The sequence below is a fragment of the Phoxinus phoxinus genome, assembly GCF_949152265.1.
Source record: "Phoxinus phoxinus genome assembly, chromosome: 25".
Taxonomy (NCBI): domain Eukaryota; kingdom Metazoa; phylum Chordata; class Actinopteri; order Cypriniformes; family Leuciscidae; genus Phoxinus; species Phoxinus phoxinus.
In genome coordinates this window covers 9,142,621-9,165,120 of record NC_136900.1, presented here as the reverse complement: position 1 = coordinate 9,165,120, position 22,500 = coordinate 9,142,621, and the positions used below count along the sequence as shown (strand labels likewise).

The 22,500-nt window shown below is 40.6% G+C and overlaps 1 protein-coding gene and 1 long non-coding RNA gene across 2 annotated transcripts in view; one reads left to right on the top strand and one right to left on the bottom strand.

The window, feature by feature from the left end:
- The window catches only part of syt7a (synaptotagmin VIIa), a 124,688-nt gene that overhangs the window by 14,671 nt on the left and 87,517 nt on the right, over positions 1-22,500 (top strand). The gene's annotated exons all lie outside the window — the stretch shown is intronic.
- The window catches only part of LOC306993190, a 16,150-nt gene continuing 4,884 nt past the window's right edge, over positions 11,235-22,500 (bottom strand). Inside the window, exon 3 of the long non-coding RNA XR_013796412.1 lies at positions 11,235-11,925. This is a non-coding gene — a long non-coding RNA (uncharacterized lncRNA). The remainder of the gene's footprint in view (positions 11,926-22,500) is intronic.

Below are 22,500 nucleotides of genomic sequence, written 5' to 3'. Positions count from 1 at the left end.
GTCAGAGCTAAAACTACAGGAGGAAAAACAGTGCAGTGACGGACAGCTGACATGTGAAAAGCCATTGTGAAGTGAAACAAACATAAAGAGATTTCATTTCACCATCCTGAGAGCACTTGGCAGGAGTGTATGTGTTCGCGTACTGTTTGCACACACACTGCTGTTATCCTCCCCATAATTAAAGTGAAAGATAAATGAACACACACAGATGTGAACGCAGATAGGGAAAACCAGAAGAACAGGGACAATATGGTAGCAGACCCGATCCAAGAGGGAACACGTGCACACACATTTGCATGTCCCTGTTTGTTCCTTCTCTTGATCCGGCACCAGTTGGGCAGCTCTGTTCTCAATCTCCTCTCATCCATGTTTGGCACCAAGGGGGTCTGTAATACCTGGAGGGAGCAATGCATTAGCTTTCCCTTTCATGCAAATGGAAGTTGCTAAGCTGGTGCATACTTTAGAGCCACAGGAAACTAACGCTAATGGCACCACAAAAACGTCATGTCATGAACCCTTCACTAGTGACTACACTCTAAAAAATGCTGGGTTGTTTCAACCCAATTTTGGGTAAAATATGGACAAACCCAAACGTTGGGTTAAAAATGTAATTTAAAAATTAGCCCAACGGTTTTTCCATATTTTACCCAAAATTGGGTTGAAACAACCCAGCATTTTTTAGAGTGTATCTGAGCTGTGACCTCAAAGACAGCGAACAGGGAAAGGGGTTAGGGTTAGATATGGGATATTTTATTCATATTTAAGTAGGATTGTATACACATCAACTTCAGAGCTCAGATCAGCTTTTAATTTAATTTATAATAAAAAAAGATTCAATACAGATTTGATTCAAGTACAATTTCAGCGAGAGAGTCAATATACAGATTTGATTCATGTTCAGTTAGAAATAGTTTTTAATGCCGATTCAATTCATATTTAATCTGAATTGAATCTGTATGAAATTGTAATTGAATCAAATCTGAAATGAATCTATTATTCAGTACAGTTTTGATTCAATTACAATATCATACAGATTTAATACAGATTTGATTAATTTTCAATTAGGAATTGTTTTAATTTAGATTCAATTTATTTTTAATCTGAATTGAATCTGTAAAATGAAATTGTAATTGAATCAAATCTGTATTGAATCTTATTATTCAGTACAGATTTGATTCAATTACAATTTCATACAGATACAATACAGATTTGATTCATATTCAATTAGAGATATTTTTTAATGCCGATTCAATTCATATTTAATCTGAATTGAATCTGTATGAAATTGTAATTGAATCAAACCTGTATTGAATCTTATTATTCAGTACAATTTTGATTCAATTACAATTTCATACAGATTTGATTCATATTCAATTAGGAATTGTTTTAATGCAGATTCAATTCATTTTTAATCGGAATTGAATCAGTATGAAATTGTAATTGAATCAAATCTGTGCTGAGTCTTATTCAAACATTAAACTCAGTTCAGTTCATATTTAACTCACATTTAATTCGGATTCTTCTCTGCATTATATAGTATTTGAACGGGTGGCTCGTTTGAATCGATACTGATTTGGTATGACAGATGTTATTTTAAACATTTCCTGTTCGGCAAGGAACCTCGTGTGATGGAAAAGGGAGTTCTGTTGTTGAGATTTGCTTCAGATAACACACCCTTAATGCTGAGTATATTTGCTCAAGCAATTGTTCTGCACACACTCATAAAGATGACTACAAAAGGATATTTACTCTTGACCTAGAATTGTCGTCATACTGCACTTACAAAAAGCCCCGTGCATGCCTGGGAAAATCAGACCGATCTGATGCTAATGCGGAACATCAGCAATCACGAACACACTCTCATTATTTCTCTTTTTGTCCTTCGCTGAACATTAGTCCTCATTATCAAATATATAAAAAGATAATGATAATTCATTTGCACAATTGTTTCCATGCAGTGTCCACCTTCCCTTTGTTTTGTTTATTATTTGTAAGAGTCTTGTAGGTTGCAGATGGGATGGAGTGAGTGTGTTTTTGGCTGAGGTATTTATAGAGCGAGAGACAACAGAAGATGAGAAAGATGGAGAAAGCAGAAAGCTGTGCGAGTTCTACAACGTAAAGTGAACACAGATTACATAACTAGGCTACTCGGCACTCCACACACACACACACACACACACACACACACACACACACACACACACACACACACACACACACACACACACACACACACACACACACGCGCGCACACACACACACACACACACACACACACACACACACACACACACACACACACACACACACACACACACACACACACACACTCAGTGTATAATTGCACTGTGAATATGATCTGTGTAAGAGGGATGTTTGCGCTGTGTGGACTCGCCATGATGCAGCTCATGTGTCACGTAATGGATGTGTGTGTTGTTCGGGTCAGGTTTGACTACGTTTTAGGGACCAAATGTCACCGCCAGAATAGAAAAAGCTGAAATCACCTTCTTTGTGCAGAACAGTCCCCTTGAGGAAAACTGCTTAGTAGACCTGCTAAATAATGTTAATGATTATGTAAAAATGCATGAATGTCCTCCTCAGCATGATATAAAGGTGTGTGTGTGTGTGTGTGATATTAGTAGAGCTTTAGCATCTCTGTATCATGAATTCCTCGTGTGTGTGATGTTAAAGGTGAAAAAGCATCTTCCTGTCCTTAAAGGGTTAGTTCACCCAAACACAATCAGAGTTACATAAAAAATATCCTGGGAGCTTTATAATGGGAGTGAATAGTAGCTTAGATTTTGAAGCCCAAAAAAGCGCATCCATCCATCATAAAAGTAATCCATACGGGGTGTTAAGAAAGGCCTTCTGATGCGTTTTTGTAAGAAAAATATCCACATTTATAACTTTTATAAACAATAATCACTGGCTTCCGGTAACAGCCATACGCGAGTCTACTCCCGGCGGAAGAGTGACCCCTGACCCCTGACCCGACGCATGACGTATTGATGAACGCAGAAGTGTAGAGGATAGAGAAAATCAAAACACTGTCATGAATTAGAAGCATAAAACGAGAATTTTTGAAGGAAAATGTGGGAGATGCTTGATTTTGTATTTGTTTGCTTATGTTACTCCTACATCCCAGGTCATGCGTGGGGTCAGAGGTCACTCTTCCACCGGAACTCGACTCGCGTACTTATTACTTATTAACTATAACTATAAAGCCTTTATTAACCCCCTGGAGCCGTATGGATTACTTTTGTGATGGATGGATGGATGGATGTGCTATTTTTGCTTGGAAGCTTGGAAGAGACAAGATATTTTATAATATAACTCTGATTGTTCTTGGCTAGGATGGCAAGAGGGTGAGTAAATTATGGGATAATATTTTGGGTGAACTTTCCCTTTAAAGGGGTGGTATAATGCTGTTTTCACACGATGTAAAATAAGTCTCTGATGTCCCCAGAGTGTCTGTGTGTGAAGTTTTAGCTCAAAATACCCCATGTTTATATAGCATGTTAAAGTTGTCACTTTTTGTGGGTGAGCAAAAACGCACTGTTTTTGTGTCTGTCCCTTTAAATGCAAATGAGCTGCTGCTCCCGGCACAGGGGGCGGAGTTTCAAGAGCTCGTGTCCTTTTACCTCACACACACGTGCACTGAAAATGTCAATGTTTATGTTCAAACCGGAGTCAGACAATGGAGAGACTCAAGAAGAAGTGACAACATGTAGACAACATTTCTGAATGGTTAGTTGATGAATTTATGTAGTTTATGTGTAGTTATCTTCTAGTCATTGATTAGCATATTCTGTCATGATAATCTATAAATCGTGTTCTGGGGGCGGGGTTTATGTAAATTCTAGGTTTAGTGATGTCACTAACCCGGGAGGAATGTCTGTAGTCCTTACCAGCCGTTTGTTGTAGTCCTTTTCTTTAAAAGCAAATATCTCCCTTTGCTTTGAACTTTGAGCGTTGTAACTTTGCAGATGTTGTTTATGCTCAAACAGCAACATTACACACTAACTAAAGTTAGAAAACTGAAATCATAATCAACCACCCCTTCAATTATCCAGCAATCAGAATCTGATGAATTGGCCCGAAACCCCACCATTAACTATTATTGACCAATCCTGTCTTAGCAACTGTTGTCATTTGCCATATCATGAGACAATCATATTATGCTCTTTCCTATTGTGAGTCCTTTGAGTTTGGGTAGGTTATTAAACATAATATTACATAAGTTACCTGAAAATATTATCCCATGCTACATATTCTCGCTGTCTATTTTATCGCATTGACGTCTGGGGGGATCAATTGAGACATTAAAGATATCTCATTCGTGATTTTTCCTTCCTTTGAGGACACCACAGGATACACGGAGAGAGATGATCATATATTTAAAGGCAGACAAATCCATATGTGAAACCTCATGAATATTTCAGGACAGATGGTGTTAATTCACGGACAAGCTACACGCAGAGAGCCACTGATCTGACCACACACACACACACATGAACACGAGCCACTGATCTGACCACACACACACACACATGAACACGACCCCAGGAAGGTCACAAGGTCAAACGAATTAGCGTCTAATTTATGAAGCACTTGTTATTGGTGTTTGTTAAGGCGAGCATAACTAATGCTCTTGGTGTGCTTAGTATTTAACTTCACTGCATCATTTATCCTGCAATGTTTGTTCCACAGACTCCAGTCATGACAGGTTAATTTCTCTTCTTAAGTCTGGCGGATGATAAAACAATACACATACATTATTCTTAAGCTTCGCTTCAACATCCACCTTTACCACGACAGCTTGTGATGCAGAAGCAATGCCGTCACAACCTGTACGCACCCATGCGATATGTACACGTTGTAATACGACATCGATTTAATCCAGTTTCTTATTTGCATTTCACAAAGTTCCTGCCAGTCCCTCCGCATCTGATCCTGCTTCTGAGAGTTGATAAATCCTGCCGGAGAGTGAAAGAGAAAGAGGGAGGGACGGAAAAGGTTGGAAAGGTACCTCAGGTTAACTAAGTTTAAGATGGGAATGATTCCTGGAAGGCTGTTCATATTTCTTTCCTCCTCTCCGTAACGCGGTGTTTACAGCTTCCCTGACATCTAATGTTCTCCGCACAGCTCACACGGAGACATAAAACCGCTTCGAGACAGAAAGAGAAAGAGAAATCGCGAGGGATGGAGCACTTCAGGGATAGAAGTGCAGGGATAAATCTAAAGAGGCTGATGTGTGAAGAGGAAGCTACGAGTAATTCAGCCGTGCATTCACAATGTTTGCTAAGCCAAGTGTCATTAGTACTGATTACAGAAGTAAAATGGGTTATGAATGACGTTTCATGTTGTTTTGCTTTGTAACAGCTTTTATACTTTTGTAGTGTTGCATTTAATTCTATAGTTTATACCCACTCAATCCATATATAGCACTCAGTTATTTATACCCATAATGCACTCTGATTTATAGTATATCACCAATGTACACTCGTTGACACTCTCCGTGATCAAGTGCAGAAAAAATATTTACAGTTTTTCACTTTTTTTTTATTAGTCATTAGTTGTTAAAAAATTTGTATATACATTGTTTATTGTCTTTGAAATAGGTCAAAATGCTCATCAAGGAATCGGATATATTTATTTGATCATACAGTAATATTGTGAAATATTATTACAATTTAATTTAAGTTTTTTTGTTTTAATATTATTTAAAATGTAATTTATTCCTGTGATCAAAGCTGAATTTTCAGCATCATTACTCCAGTCTTCAGTGTCACATGATCCTTCATAAATCATTCGAATATGATGATTTTGTCCACAATTATTATTGATGCTTAATTATCAATATCCATTTTTGCAGTAGAATATTTTTGTGGAAACCTTGATACATTTTTTCAGGAATCTTTGAATAGAAAGGTGGAAAAAAAACCCAGCATTTATTTGGAATATTTTGTAACAATATAAAAGTCTTTACTGTATTTTTAATGTGCCTTGCCAAATAAATGTATTATTATTACTTTTAATAAATATTACTTAACCTTTGAATAGTAGTGTGTCACACACACACACACACACACACACACACACACACACACACACACACACACACACACACACACACACACACACACACACACACACACACACACACACACACACACACACACACACACAGACACACACACACACACACACACACACACACACACACAAATATCATCATATTAGAATAATTTCTGAAAGATCATGTGACACTAGACTGGAGTAATGATGCTGAAACTGAAGCTTTGCCATGTGTTTTAAATTGTAATAATTTCACAATATTACTGTTTTTTATTGTATTTTTGATCAAATAAATACAGTCTTGGTGAGCATTTTGACTTGTTTAAAAAACATTTTAAAAAATCATAATGTTTCCAAACTTTTGACCGGTACTGTAGCAGTCCAAACTTGGTATTTTATTATAAAAATGATCGAATTAAACGTTTTCTCTCAGTTTAGTGCTTTATGTTTTATCTTTCTTAATTTACTGAGGAAATGTATTGCATGATTAATTGAGGATTCAAATATTTTTGATGATTGAAATATGTGGTAAAATCAAAAATGAAAACTCTGTCAGTAATTACTCTCCCTCATGTTGTTCAACCCCGTAAGACTTTTGTTCATCTTCGGAGCACAAATTAAGATATTTTGGATGAAATCTGAGAGCTGTCTCACTCCTCCATAGGCTTCTATTGGATTGAAACTTGCCGGCCCAGAAAAGTTAGTAAAGACAGTGTTTAAAATAGTCCAAGTGACTTCAGTGGCTCAACCTTAAGTTTATCAAGCGACGAGAATACTTTTTGTGTCAATGGCCTAGGAGTGAGACAGCTCTCAGATTTACTCAAAAATATCTTAATTTGTGTTCCGAAGATGAACGAAAGTCTTACGGGGTTGGAACAACATGAGGGAGAGTAATTACTGACAGTTTTCATTTTTGGTGAACTATCCCTTTAAGAAAGCCACGTCCAGTCAACCATCCACAACACTGTAGGATTGTGGCAGCGGAATTTTGCAGCGATAAGCGCCAGTCGTATTTTCTTTAGAAGCGGTACATGTCAAGACAAAATACCGGAATAAAAACCAGTAGTGGGAGGATAGTGAGAACAGATGGATGAATGAACGGATGGATGGAGCAGGAGAGAGCGAATGACAGGGGTCTGGAAGCGTGGGCCATCAATCCAACTAGCATACAGATCACTGTTAATGTGAAACCAGCCAATCAGAGCACAGCTAACCTTAAGATTAGCCAATCACAGCTGCCACCTGGAACAGTGCACAGGCAGAGTTGGTCATACAGTATGTACTGCATGAAATATAAATGTAGCAGATGGAACAGAGGAGAATAAATATAAATGTTTTGACTAGCGTGTCTGAAATACGTGGAGTTTACTGCTGTAATATATGTTTAAAGGCGAAGTGTGTAATGTTTTGGACTTAAAATACTTATTTTATCCCATTGCAGTTAACGTGCAGAGACAACTTGAAGTAAACCACTGGTTTGTTGAGTTCCTGAAGAGTATAAACACTCTCCAATAGAGTGCAACATTTTGGGGTGATAGTGTTTGTCCAAAAATGGAAGACGAGGACAAAACCTGTTTTGTTTGCTAAGACGTATAGCTCGTCCTTTGTCCAATTTTGTGTCAAGTATGATGAAAATAAACAAAAAAATAAATGTACATTGCAAAGGGGCAAGTTTAAGTTCAAGTTTAAGTTTATTTTTTGTATAGCGCATTTCACATTACATAGTTTCAAAGCAACGTTATGGAAAATCCTTGTTTCAAAGAGAAGCATATCAAAGTCCATACAGAAGTGATATAGAGCAATGTTATGTGTTTAGTTAACATCATATATTTAGTTAAGCAGACACAACAAACGTGTTAAGACCTGACGCACAGATCCATTATACTGTCACACAAGCGTTTTCTTTCTCAACTGTTTGTGTTTGACTGGCAAGACCGGCATTTTGACATTATTTTGTGTGTATTTGACTGTTTAAGTGCTATAAGCAGCGAGAAAAAAAACTCAATTTAGTGCTGAGAGGCGGCTTAATGAGCACATATAATTTTGAATAGAAGTGTTTTTTGCTAAGAACCAACTTAAACAATTACACAGTGTAGCTTTAAAGCCCTGTAACACCAACAATATTTTTATACACATTTATTTACACATTTTTCAGAAAATATAAAAATCTAGTTTTACTAGAGACTTTGTTTTCACTCATAATGCAGAATGAATATCAATTCAGTCCATAGGCTATTCTTTTCTTTTTTTTAATTCCAGTATGCAGAAAGAAAAAAAAGTCCAGTGCCCTTCAGTGAGGATTTTTCCTCTGTTTTCCAGCATTGGTAACAGCCAGCATCATCTACCAGGCATACAGCAACTAACATGCATTGCATTGTTGTGTTGTGTGCCAGAATCTCTCTCTGTTTGAGTTGGGCTGGACTCGACTCCAAGCGTAGCACAGAACCGGGTTTCATGTCCGCTAGTGTGACCTTGTCATCCGATCTGAGCACAGGAAGGAGAATCTCCCACCGTGTGAAGCGCCGCTCCATCCAGGAATATTCCCAGAGCCGCTGCTTAAACCGCTGAACCTGTGACGCCACCGGTTGCCAAAGACCCTCGTTTCTTTCTCTTTTTGTTTCCTTTTCCTTTTTTAAAGCATCTCTCTCTGCGCTCCATTCATTGTCTTGTCTTCACTTCCTCTCTACACCGTTATCGTCTCGCTCTTTATTTCATTACCTCTCATAAATCACTTCAGAGTCATTCAAAACAAATGTAAATTACCCTCATTACCTGACTCAACAATTAGACGCATGCATACACAGTCGTTTTAGGATTTAGAAACAGGAAGTTGAGGTGAGATCCATCATTTTATTAGACAACAGCCTTATTTAACATCACAGCTGTTAACCATGATGTCTTGCTGTTGGTTCTAGTTAAAATATATTAGTTAGAGGGACACTCTCATTCTTGACAGCATTTTATTGGACTAACATTTGCATACACCCCTGAGTGCAGGATGATGTCATCACTATTTTTGCTCTGTTTTCTTGGAAGAGAAAGACTGTCTGATTGTGCAATGTGTGCATCAACTAAAAGTTATTAGCACTAGCATATTTAGCCTCAAAGCTAACAGACATGGACTAAAAGACACAAAACACCCTTATCACCTGACTGAACAATTAGAATAATCACTCATTGTTGCAAAGAAAAATCAAAAATGAAATATCCAGCGACCTCATTAACTTTCTTTTGAAACAGCGAGACTCCTTTTTTCACCCAATTTTTTTCTCCTAAATAGCAGCGAGATAAAATGAAGACTTTCAAAGTCTCCTAATGAAAAAGATCTCAAATGTGTCTCGGCTAGAGTTTCAGAAGTGATCTCAACATCTCAATATGAACTCATATTGATCTCACCAATTTTTCAGAGTGCAAAGTCTGTGTTTCTTTAATGTGCCTGCTAAATAATGTTTGTGTAGCTAAAGCAGCAGCAGGTTGTGTACAATCAATGCTTATAGATTATATATCAACACAACGAGTGTCACGGATATAGAGCTGTGCGTGTAAACTTCACTCCCCTGGCCTCAAGAGGGGCGCTAGCGACTGACGCTAGCTGCTGCGGTCTTTAGCGTCCTTGTTAGCGTGCCCCCCTCCGACGCCGGAGACCCCAGTGCGAATCCGGCTTGGAGAGGGTCGAATAGGACTAATAATAATAATTTGTTACATTTATATAGCACTTTTCTGTGTTCTCACAGTGCTTTACATATGGAAGGGGGAATCTCTTCAACCACCACAAAAATTGTTGCATTTGGTGCCGTGACCCGGGTGGGAGTGAAGTTTAGGGGCAGTGTGCGTAGCGTAGGCCAGTAAGAGCTGTGCATGTATACCTCACTCCCCTGGCCTCAAGAGGCATGCTAGCAACTGATGCTAGCTGCTGCGGTCTTTAGCATCCTTGTTAGCGCATCCGCCTCCCATTCCGCAGACCCCGGTGCGAATCCGGCTCAGAGCGGGTCAAATAGGACTGGTTAAATTTGGTGCCGTGACCCGGGTGGGAGTGAGGTTTAGGGGTGGTGTGCGTAGCGTAGGCCAGTAAGAGCTCTGCATGTAAACCTCACTCCCCTGGCCTCAAGAGGCGTGCTAGCGACTGACATTAGCAACTGCGATCTTAAGCGTTCTTGTTAGCGCGCCCACCTTCCATTCCGGAGACACTGGTTCAAATCCCTCTTGGAGCGTGTTGAGTTACGTCAACATCTTATGTTTTTCCAGAATGAGGATTTGGTTGCATTTGTCTCTACGTAATACATGCAACACAACTGCTCAAAATCCATGTTTGCATGTACGTCCTCTGTTTAGCGCACATGACATTATTTCACTCCCCGTCTGGCAGCAGTCCCTCTCTGCCCCCCGGCCGCGTCTCTCTCTCCCCAGGCTGTGCCGTCCTGAATACAGGGGAATCTTATCTGATCCAGATAGCAGCCAAACAGCTCTCCGCTGAGCCGCCGTGCCGCACAGATAGCCTTCTCTCTCTCTCTCTCTTGCTTTCTCTCTGTCGCTAAAAGAGCCCCTCTGAAGTGCTGGAAAGGTCAAGTCACCAACAAATCATTCTCAGCCTCACGTTTAGAGCCATTGTCTCGCTGTGACCAGGGCACAGCCGGTAAGCTTGAAGGACAAGAGCCTCTCAGAGCCGTCCACTCTTTCTCTGTCTGGGCCAAGGAGGTCTGTATTACCAGGAGAGAGCTATTCGTCAGCATCATCGACAGCATCACCAGACAGAAGTACAGATAATTATTGACGTTCTGCAGCTGGATGATACAGCATTTATTAGCTAACTAGCCAAACGTTGACCCATTGGTAAGGGATAGTTAGGGTTCAACCAACAAGCTACAGTGGACATTTGAATCAACGTCATGGTCGAATCACTGTTGAAATTTGTTCAGATTTTCCAAATTGGATGAACATTGATATTTTACGTTATTTCAACGTCTTACTTTCCGTACAGATCTTGTTAAAATTTTAAGTATTTTGGTAAGCTTTTTACAAGCATTAAATGTAAAGTTAACCATTTAAAGGTATAGTTAAAGTAAAGGTATAGATAAAGAAAGACATTGAATCTGCCCTGAAAAGGTTTAATATATATTTTTAAATGTATAGAATATTAAATGATCTCATTTATTGTTACAATCAGGGCTGAATTTATTTGGCACAAAGGATCTCAATTTGAATGCATTGAACTTTAACAGATAAATTCACACTAAATTGGGATAATAATAGCAATCATCACAACGACGAAAAGTAAAAAAAATATTTTGCTAAATATTTTGCTCTTAAAAAGAGACATGGGCTGTGTCCAAAATCGTCCCCATACCCTTAAATATGGCACTATTTGAGGGGACAGCCTACTTTTATTTGGGTAACACTGGCGCACAATATGACAGATGATTTGATGGATAATAATGCAAAAAGGAAAATTGCATTCCTTTTTGAAATGTGAAATCGTATCAGTATGAAAACTGACATTTCATTGTGAGAGTTGTTAAATATGACATTTAATATAATATACTGTATGTAAATGTAATCAATGAAAAAAAAAATTCCGACTAAGTATTTTTTGATGACGCCAAAGATAATCTAAATGAAAAAATAGTAAAAATAAGTAACATCAAGTTGAAATCAAGCGGTTATTCAGCAAATTGGATTTCTAAAGCACAATTAGACCTGTCTGTCTGGTGCAAGTGTATTGAAGCAAAAGTTCGAAAACCCGTGGTCACATATTGCAATCCCTTGTGTTTTTCCTCTACATCCATCTCTGAAGTCAGTGGATTCCCATAAACTTTACTGTGTAGGCGGCCTCTCTGTCCATGTTTCCCCCTGAAAAAAAAAACACATTTAGGAATTAAAGCAGATTAGCTGTCCAAATTGTGGCTTTGAGGTGTCCAGTAACAGGAAAGGATTTAGCATTTAAAATGAAGTCCCTGTCGCCAAAGTAAACTCGATTTCTCAAGCTTTGAAGTGGAATATTGCATGTGCGTGTGAGGCGCCAATGGAAATTGGTGACATTTTTTATTTAGGCGTAAACACCTTTAAATAATGCTTCTTAAAAGGGACAGTTTTAGTACTTTAGTCCATTGAGTCATATGTGAGAAAGTAACATTTTATGTGTGAACGGTAAACGTGATTCTCCTATAAAGCTGTGGATTTTACAGTGGACAGTAAAGCTGTTCTGCAGTTGACGGTCCTTCAAATATAATATGAAGTGAGTGGGTTTTAGGCAGGATCTGTAAGCTACTGTAAGGCCTTGACAAACCCAACATCCATGCATCCTTTGGATGTTTTGAAACTATTTACTGGTCCATAATCGACCTTCACCTGTGAATTCATCATCATAAATGTTGACAGTAATTGAACATATTGCAGAGCTGCTCCATTTTCCCCAGCCAGGTGTAATTGCGAACAAGAGCCATATGGCCGTGTTTCATATTGATGTTCTAATCAAATGTGTCCTTACAGTCTTTAAAAGTCACAAAACACACAAGTCTATGTTGTTAGTCTAGACTTTCTGCTGGCCTTAAAGGGAAAGTTCACCCAAAAATGTTATTAATTACTCACCCTCATGTCGTTCCAAACCCGTAAGACATCCGTTAATACACAAATGAAGATATTTTTAATGAAATCTGAGAGATTTTTGTCCCTCCATTGACAGCCTACGCAACTACCACTTTTTAGGTTTGTTCTCACACGTCAAGCAAGTACTGTTGAGCTTCTGTTTATGTTCGCTGATCAATGTTTACTGTATATGTGAATTAAATAAATTCAATCTGGTCATCATATAAAATTCAGACTAAACTGTTCATTAATATGGATTCGTTTTACGATCTCTTTATGAACTTTTTGAAGTGACGAAGCGTAGTTGCGTAGCTGTCAATGGAGGGACAGAAATCTCTCAGATTTCATTAAAAAAATCTTCATTTGTGTTTCAAAGATGAATGAAAGTCGTGTGGTTTGGAAATGAGGGTTGAGCCATTGAACAAACCGTACTTCCATTCAGCCTCATTTGCGTTGTGACATTAGCGCTGTCTCTGAGAGAAACCGAGTTATCGTAATGTTCCTGTCATTAACTCTCATCTGTTTAAGGACCATCAACAATCATCTTGTTTTATGAGCACTCGTAGTGTCTTAATGCATTATAAGCACTGGATATTCACAGGGTGTTATTATAATTTGTCTTGTGGCCGGTCAGACGCATAAGAGCCGTAATTATTTTACAAGCTTCGCAAACGCCTCTGTTCCGCTGAAGACCCGGGGAAATGATTTCTTTGCTGCTTTGGACCCACGACGTCTTTGTTTGTCTTTAAACATTTCCCATTATTACCTTCAGAAGCGAGACGTTTAGACACCCGGAGGAGAGGTTTATTGCTCTTCTCGTAGCTTCGGAGACTTAATGGAGACACATGTGAGATTCCTGGGAGATTTTTTTTGCACAACTTCTAAAACAAACATTTAGTTTCTTTACAATAACATGCACCAGTGAATAATGCCATTTAACCATTTAAGAAAGTAAATAGTCAGCTTCAAATGATTGTTTGACTTTGGATTCTAGTGTGTAGTTTCTGCTCCATTTACAACACCAAATAATGGGCTGGTGATTATTGTTTCCAAACTCTCTTCTCGTCCTTTCTGCCTTCTGTCTTCCATCAAACATATGTTTCAATTCGCCTACTTATACTACGCCCTAAAAACATGTGCTCTTTTTGTGAAGAAAAAGAATATACTTTTGAGTGTGAAGCAAAAAGTAGACACGCTTTGGGACATACTATCACGTCATAAAATTGCCTCTCTGTCACAGTAAACTGGCCTGTCAATCATCTTGTCAAAGATAAAATCCTCCACATTTCATTTGATTTCCTACCGTATCGGAGAGAAAAGCAGAAGCACGTTGATCTGTCTTTCATGCGGAGACTCTCCTCATATTAATGCATTGATGCATTTATAAGTTAAAAGCCACATGGATCTTTATAAAAGTCCACATAGTTATTGCAGATGCAATATAACACGGATAACATTAAATAAATATTTTTTTATCAGGTTGAACTTTAAGTCACTCAGACCTTTATCTGAACCGTAGGTCGCGCATATCCGCCATGTTTTGTAGTTTTTTAACACTTTTTGCTCGTGTTTGTAGTTCCTTCTCCAAAGCGCAATGGGTTGTGCTTCCCTAAGCACTTCCACTCGGGGGAATCCCTGCCGCCATTTTGAAGTGCGTTCCAATTCGTGAAGTGGACGAGGGAAGTTTATAATGACAGACCCTCGCTCCCTCGATTTTGATAGTCTTTTTAACATTATATGCTTTGGGACACACTTGTTTTAATCTCATACTGTTTAGGATGGATAGTATGGACATTGAGACGCAGTCCCGAAGTTGACAAATGGATATGAATTCAAAGCGCCAGAGTCACAGTGTCAGGAAACGCATCACCTTGAAGCAAAAAGTCTCCATTTGCTCTCTATTTAATCTCATTGGTGTCTAGGAGAAACAATTGAGATCTCATTTGTGATTTATCTCGCCTGCAGGCGTGTGTGTTTTTAGCAGATAAACCAGAAGCTTCACAACTCCAGTTTTCCCCCTGCAGGCAGTCAGCTGAAATGAATCTTGATATGCCTCACTATAAAGACCTCTGTCTGTTCGGAAACACAGTGCTGTCTGCTATCTACGTAGGGAACTGCCTTCCAAGTGAAATGTAATGTAACCGAGGGGTCCTCATAAGTGACTGATTCGGAAACGCTTTACTTAGAAAAAAACTCCTCACTCACAAATGATTCCAATTTGATATTTGCATGTTGCTAAGCTAATAACATGGTACTCCAATAAACATAGAGACATTACATGGATATATTGGGTAAAATCGCCCATATTTACATGTATTTCGTGTTGCACAAAGGATCATGGATTTGGACAAAACTAGGTCTCTTACAATATTAAAGGGGTCATGACATGTTTTTATTTTATTTTATTATTATCTTCCCTTAGGTGCAATTATAGTATTACTATAGTTTTTTTTTTTTACAAAAAATGTAGTGATTTATGACCTTTACCCACCCTGTTTCTCATCCTCTGATTCAAACAGTCTGTTTTGGGGGTGTTTCTCCTTTAAGAGTTCAGTGTTAACGCCCACTGTTATGCATAAATTATTAACGCCCCCAGCCAGAACATTTGCGGATTCAGCCTATTTAAAAAGTAGTTTAAAGTTTTAAATACATTACTTACAGTTTCCGTCGTCGTTGTTGAGCCCAGAATAGTCGGCACGGACTTATCTTTGAGCAACAGTTTTCTGGCAAAGCCAGCATCATTTTGGGATTTGTTCTCAAAACAGTCATCCTTCAAATGTATAGAACAAACGCTTAAACTAACACTGCCGTGACTGGGACGTCCGCAAAAAGTAAAGTGCATCCATTTTGCCCTGACGTCTGGTTCTACCAGAAAGACTCGGGAGATAAATTGATATAACAGCGTATATTTATTAACAGCCCAGCAAGCATGAATTTATAAAGTTCTTTGGCGTAGGCCCCGTCCTTAGAGAGCAATGCGAGGGTAGCGGAATCTGCATATCCTGCCTGAAGACGAAGGCAGGGGCGCAGCCGACCCCCCCTGGAGGTTAAGGAAGGGACCATCCTGGTGGTGGTGGGGAGGATGAAGGGGAAGGTGCCATCTGGGTGGTGGTTGGGGAGGATGGAGGTACTTGGCAGCGTCAGCATCTGCGAACTCAGACGAATGTAAGTACCGATCTTTTATACTGTGAGTGTTAGCACATGATTGGTTAGGAGAGAAGTAATACGTGGCACGCTGATTGAGTCTTCCTGGCAGAACCTACGCTGAAGCTGTCATTTCTACCAGAAAGACTCGGGAGATAAATTGATATAACAGCGTATATTTATTAACAGCCCAGCAAGCATGAATTTATAAAGTTCTTTGGCGTAGGCCCCGTCCTTAGAGAGCAATGCGAGGGTAGCGGAATCTGCATATCCTGCCTGAAGACGAAGGCAGGGGCGCAGCCGACCCCCAAAGATAGGTGGAGGAATAATTCCACCGGGACGGAGCCCACCCCCAAAGAACTGAAAGTAAGTATACCCACCGGTCGAGCATCCTGCAGTTCCTGAAACGAGAAAGAAAAGTTAGAAAAATAACGTAATAAAAGCGATATAGTGGGTATATACTTTTTTATTTTTATTTTATTTTTTATAAATAATGCATGGTTATGATGCCTATAGACACGGCCGCAATGGACCATTAGACCGTGATGGCTGTACGTGAACATGGTGAAACAGACAACATAGAGACGAGGTCCAATGGACCACACACAGAAGCCATAATAGCGCAAGGTCGAGATGACCACATAAAGACGAGGCCACGATGGACCACTTGACCACGATGGGCCGCACATAAAAGCCGATGAGGCGCCAGGTCATGATAGACCACATAAACACAAGGTCAGCTTGACCACAGGCCATGATAGACCACATAAACACGAGGTCAGCTTGACCACAGGCCATGATAGACCACATAAACACAAGGTCATGCTTGACCACAGGCCGGCTTCGACCACACGTAGTAAGGCCGCGATGGACCAACATACCTCAAGGGCACACACAGACAAGCCGCATTGGCCACACAGCCATGATAGACCACATATAAGCAGGGCCACGATGGCCACGAGACCACGATGGGTCACACACAGGACAGGCCGCGATAGACCACACGGCCATTGGACCACATAAAACCGAGGCCGCGACGGGCCACAAGCCATGATGGCCGCATAAAGGACAAGGCCACAGTAGGCCACACGGCCATGGGAGACCACAGACACGAGACCGCTTAGGAGCCACAACGGCCGCTAATGCCACATAAATACGAACCTATAAGACAAGGCTACTAAGCCACACGAAACAGCGGCCGCGATGGACCGCACATAGGACAAGGCCATTGAGGCCACACGTAGACGGCTAAACGGACACGACCATTAGGCCACATGAAACCGAGACCTCTATAGGTCACTGGACCACGATGGGCCTTGGAGGACAAGGCCACAGTAGGCCACACGGCCATGGGAGACCACAGACACGAGACCGCTTAGGAGCCACAACGGCCGCTAATGCCACACAGAGACGAAGCCTATAAGACTAGGCAACTAAGCCACATGAAACCGAGGCCACGATGGGCCACAGACCACGATGGGCCACACGTAGGACAAGGCCACAATAGGCCACACGGCCATGATAGACCACACTGAACAAAGGCCGCGATGGGCCCGGCCACGAATGGCCACGCACAGGACAGGGCAGCAATGAGCTACGAGCCGCTAAAGGCCACACATAGACGGGCTAAACATAGACACGGCCGTAAAGCCACATGAAACCACGACCTCTAGAGATCACTAGACCACAATGGCCTTACAGGACAAGGCCACAGTAGGCCACTCGGCCATGGGAGACCACATAGACGAGACCGCTTAGGAGCCACAATGGCCGCTAATGCCACACGAAAGACAAGTTTCACGAGACAAGGCCGCTAGGCCACACGAACCAGGCCGCGATGGACCATGAGGACAAGGCTGCGATAGGCCACACTGACCGTGGCTATGACCGCCTACTTGGGACAAGACCGAGCTCAGCCACTAGGCCGAGAAGGATCACACAGAGACGAGAGACAGACTGAACAGCCACACGGAACGGAGTTGCAACACATAGAGACAGACACAATATGGCTTATCAGATGATGTGAATAAGCTGCTGCTCGGTAAGTAAGTGATATGCAACCGAGACACCACCACCAGTATTTGCATGAGGATTTACCTGGATCGTTACTGGAGAGCTTGCTGAGCTTCAAGGATGATTTTAGAATCGGTTCTTATATAGGATTCGAAAGCAGAGGAAGACCATCTTCCCATGATCTTAATGGCTGATGAAGAAACTCCTTGTTCAGCTGCTGTAGTGGCTGCCCCAATTCTGGTGGAATGGCCAGTATAGAGAAAAGGGGATAGACGGCAGCTTTTGAGGACAGGAGCTAAGTGAGACCTGAACCAGGTTTTAGACAGAGGTGCTCCGTTAGGTAGGATAACAGGGGGAGTGATCTGAGACTTGGCAGATATTAAGGAATTTAATCATAGATGAGAAGGAATTAAGTTTTATCCACGGCCGGGAGATGCTGGCCATGACAACCAAGTGAGTCCCTTGGATAGGAAAAAAATATATTAACATTTAAATCGTGCAGATGAGTAAAACAATGTCACTTGAGTCTCTTGACTGTGATTTGTTTTGGTGACACATGCTATCAGTGGATTAAAGTAGTCACCAGGAAAACGTGTTACAACGATTGTACCATATCTGTTATTGTAGACTTTTTAAAAATAGTATAAGACATTTGTTAGAGAATTTCCAGCACTTGTAAATGTATAATATACTGTCTTTGTACTTTACTACAGCATATGCAGAAATATAGTGACCAACTGTTCTCTTAAGCTAAGCTTTTTTCCTTTATAGATATGGTGGTGGTCATATATTAACATGAAAAACTAAAAATAGCCGGACATCTCTGTAAATACCGAAGCTGATGAATTAAGAGAAGGCATAACGAGTTGAATTGGGTAGCCTACTGCTCCTTTAAGTGGAACGCACTCTCTGGTGAGTGGGCAGCCGGTATGAGACGAGAGCGCGAGCTTTGAATATAGCATGTAAGCCGGTTAACATTTGTGTTACTCTTATGCTGGTTTATTTATATTCGGTTATCGTGAAGTATATGCGAACTGCCCATGTGTGCGTGGGATCAACGATGCTGAAAAGACATGAACACTGCGCTGCCTGTGGGATATCAGTTACGTGAATCTAGCTTACACATGCTACAACCATCCAGCGAGCTATCCAGCCATACTGTAAAGCGTTACAGTATGTTGCGTTGAAGACTGCAATCTGTATCCGCAGTTAAGAAAACTGCCACGTCACCACAGTCACGAATGAACTCCACCGCTGGTGAAGGAAGCAGCGGAGTAACCAAATAAATTAATATACTTACCTGAATGAAGTTTGAATATTTGATCGTGAGTAAATGTTAACGTGGCTGCTGGAAGCGCAAACGTGAGAACCGACTTGAAAGCGTTGAAAGTGAATTTGAACTTGAACTGAAAACCATAGAAGATCGTCTCTCATGAGATGAGTTTCCTGCACGCGTGTCTCGCACTCGCGCGCCGTCAGAGTTGGTAAAACCGACGATAAGATTGAGTGTTGGAATGATTGGAATTGAGACGCGGGTGAGTACTTGGCAGCGTCAGCATCTGCGAACTCAGACGAATGTAAGTACCGATCTTTTATACTGTGAGTGTTAGCACATGATTGGTTAGGAGAGAAGTAATACGTGGCACGCTGATTGAGTCTTCCTGGCAGAACCTACGCTGAAGCTGTCATATCTTTCGCAGCGTATTCAAAGATGTTATTTGTCCACAGCCAGGAACAGCACATCTGCGTGGCATCATAATTTCCCTGTACACACACAGACCCACTCGCTGTCCGTCGACTGAACACTTGTGAGGCGCGCGGTGCGCGGGCGCGACAATGATACGAAATGAGCGTAGTTGTCTTGCGCTTAAAGCGTAGTTGTCTTGTGCCGGAGGCGGTCATATGCAAACGCTGGTACGTCACTTCGTACCGTGACGTCACTTCTTACCATGGATCCAGAACGAGCTGTATTTAGAGCTTGATTAAATAAATTATTCATTTATAATGGGGAGGACGTCTTAAGCTATGAAACTTGCAGGACGTTTTAATGGTACAAAGACCTCTTATATACCAAAAGATCAAGGCAAATTTGGTTTCTCATGTCATGACCCCTTTAAGATACTCGTCACCATCATTTTATGGGATTACCATTTCACAGTGTTATTTTAGCCTTATGTACAGTATATGCTATAAAAGTTTCTATTAATATTTAGAATTTAGCAGGTTACATTTTAATTTTAGTACAATTTTGGGGAATTTAGTTTTTTTAGTTGATTGTGTAATTTTTGTTTTGTTTTAGTTTTTATTTATTTCCAGTTAGCAATTTAGTAGAGTGAAAGAGCTTCAACTTTCATTTTTTTTATGGACAAACTTTTTTTGTTGGAGGCACAAGCAAAAAGTACCTGTGTTCTGTAGATCAATACGCACATTAAAAACCATCAGTCGTGTCTCGAACACTCAGTAGTTTCTTCAAGGACACAGTTGGGACACTCTGGTGTATTTTAAGGACTGGTTCCTCAAAGAGCCCTTTGCAGTGGAAATGCCTTGAGAAAAGTTTTTGACAAACACGTCTAAGAGTCTGTGAGTGTGTTCTTGTTTGTGCAAGTGTGTGAGTGTGTGGTGATCTCCGGACATGAGACCTGCTCATAATGGAGAGGAGGACGCAGACACACAGTCCACCAATTACTGCCAAATGTCAGGGTTAAAGAAAAACCCAGCGCTGGAAAGAGAGAGCCGTCATTTGTTCTGGAGAAAATGTCATACTCTGTCTGCCGGCCCTCAGGCGTGCCCTCGAAGAGAAAAAGAGTGAAGGAGAGAACCGGAAGAAGAGTGGGAATATCTTGGTCCCATTCAGATGTTTTGGGACAATATCAGCAAAAATCCTTAGCATTTTTGAGGACTTTGTATTAACTGTAGTATGGAGCTCTGCGTGGTACAAAAATATATGTATATCGTGGTCACGAACTACGAATTAAACGTTCTCTCGTAATTAACAAGATTGGGAGACCAGCTATAAAGCCAACTTAAGCTGGTTTCAGATGTTCAGATTTTAGTAGAACGTGGGAATAAATTATTATTTTGTGCGATTTATAGATTATCATGACAGAATATGCTAGTCAATGACTAGAAGATAAATAAACATATTGTCTGACTCCGGTTTGAACATAAAGATTGACATTTTTAGTGCATGTGTGTGTGAGGTAAAAGGACACGAGCTGTTGACACTCCCCTGTGTCGGGAGCAGCCGCTCATTTGCATTTAAAGGGACAGACACAAAAACAGTGCGTTTTTGCTCACCCTCAAAAAGTGTCAACTTTAACATGCTATATAAACATATCTGTGGGGTATTTTGAGCTAAAACTTCACACACACACTCTGGGGACATCAGAGATTTATTTTATATCTTGTGAGAAGAGCATTATACCACCCCTTTAAGTTGTGGCCACAATATACAGTTTGTTTTTCCTGAGGCTTCTGAACATCTGAAACCAGCCTAAGTTGGCTTGTTTCCCAAACTGGTCAGGTCTGTCTGTTGCCTGGTTTTAAGGAGGATTTGAGGACTTTTTAGCTGGGAGCTAGACCAACTTGGCCAGGCTGGGAGACCATTTTAAACCAGCTAAAACCAGCAAGCCAGCTTATATTCCCTCTAAACTATGTTCTAATTGGTATAAAGATGTGTTGATCGAATAATTTTCGAAAAAAGAAACCAGTGCCAAGTATCACAATTCCCAAAATGGCGTCTGACTGTGATATTTATATATTGCTGTTATTGTATGCTCAGAAAGATGGCTTTTAATGATAATTATTGTTATTGTTACCATGAATGTTAAGGTTTATGCTGCTATTGTCCAAAAACATAGGGAATTTCCAAACATTTTGAGAACACTATCTCCAGGTATTATAGACCTCCTTGATGTAGCATTGAAGAAGATAGACCGTCAAACACTGAAAAACTGAGAAAGTGAGACAGAAAAGAAACACACACGAGGACGGTAGTGTCTGCAGACGATCACTTTACGATGTGTTTTATAGACTCCCAGGCCGTCCAACGATCTGCCACAGTCGATGCTCTTGTGTCGGGGCCAGGGGTGCAGGAATAACAGCCCGCTTCGGGAACCCGACGTGCAAACTTATAATAAAACATGCTTTACAGGGCACTTTAATTCAATGAACGGGTTGAGAGAGAGCAAGAGACGAAGAGAAAGAGAGAGAGAGGACACCAGGTGCTCATTTATCTTCAGTAATTTGTTTATGGCAAGTGAGTCTGGCTGGATTTGAGGGTGGGCCTTGTGAACACACATCTTTGAGAGTGTGTGTGTGTGTGTGTGTGTGTGTGTGTGTGTGTGTGTGTGTGTGTGTGTGTGTGTGTGTGTGTGTGTGTGTGTGTGTGTGTGTGTGTGTGTGTGTGTGTGTGTGTGTGTGTGTGTGTGTGTGGAGGGAATCTAGGACGTGAACCTGGAAATGTCTCAGTTTTTGGAGCAGATGAGATTGGGCCGCTGTCCCTGCTGGGAAATCCAGCTAAAGCCAGATCAAGGTGGTTTTATATGGTTTTGTAGCTGGTCATTATCTGGTCTAAGCTAATTTAGGCGGTTAAAGGGATAGCTCAAGCTAAAATTAGTATTCTGTCGTAATTTACTCAAACGTTGCATCCTTTTTCTATCATGGAAAACACCAACTGCTCTT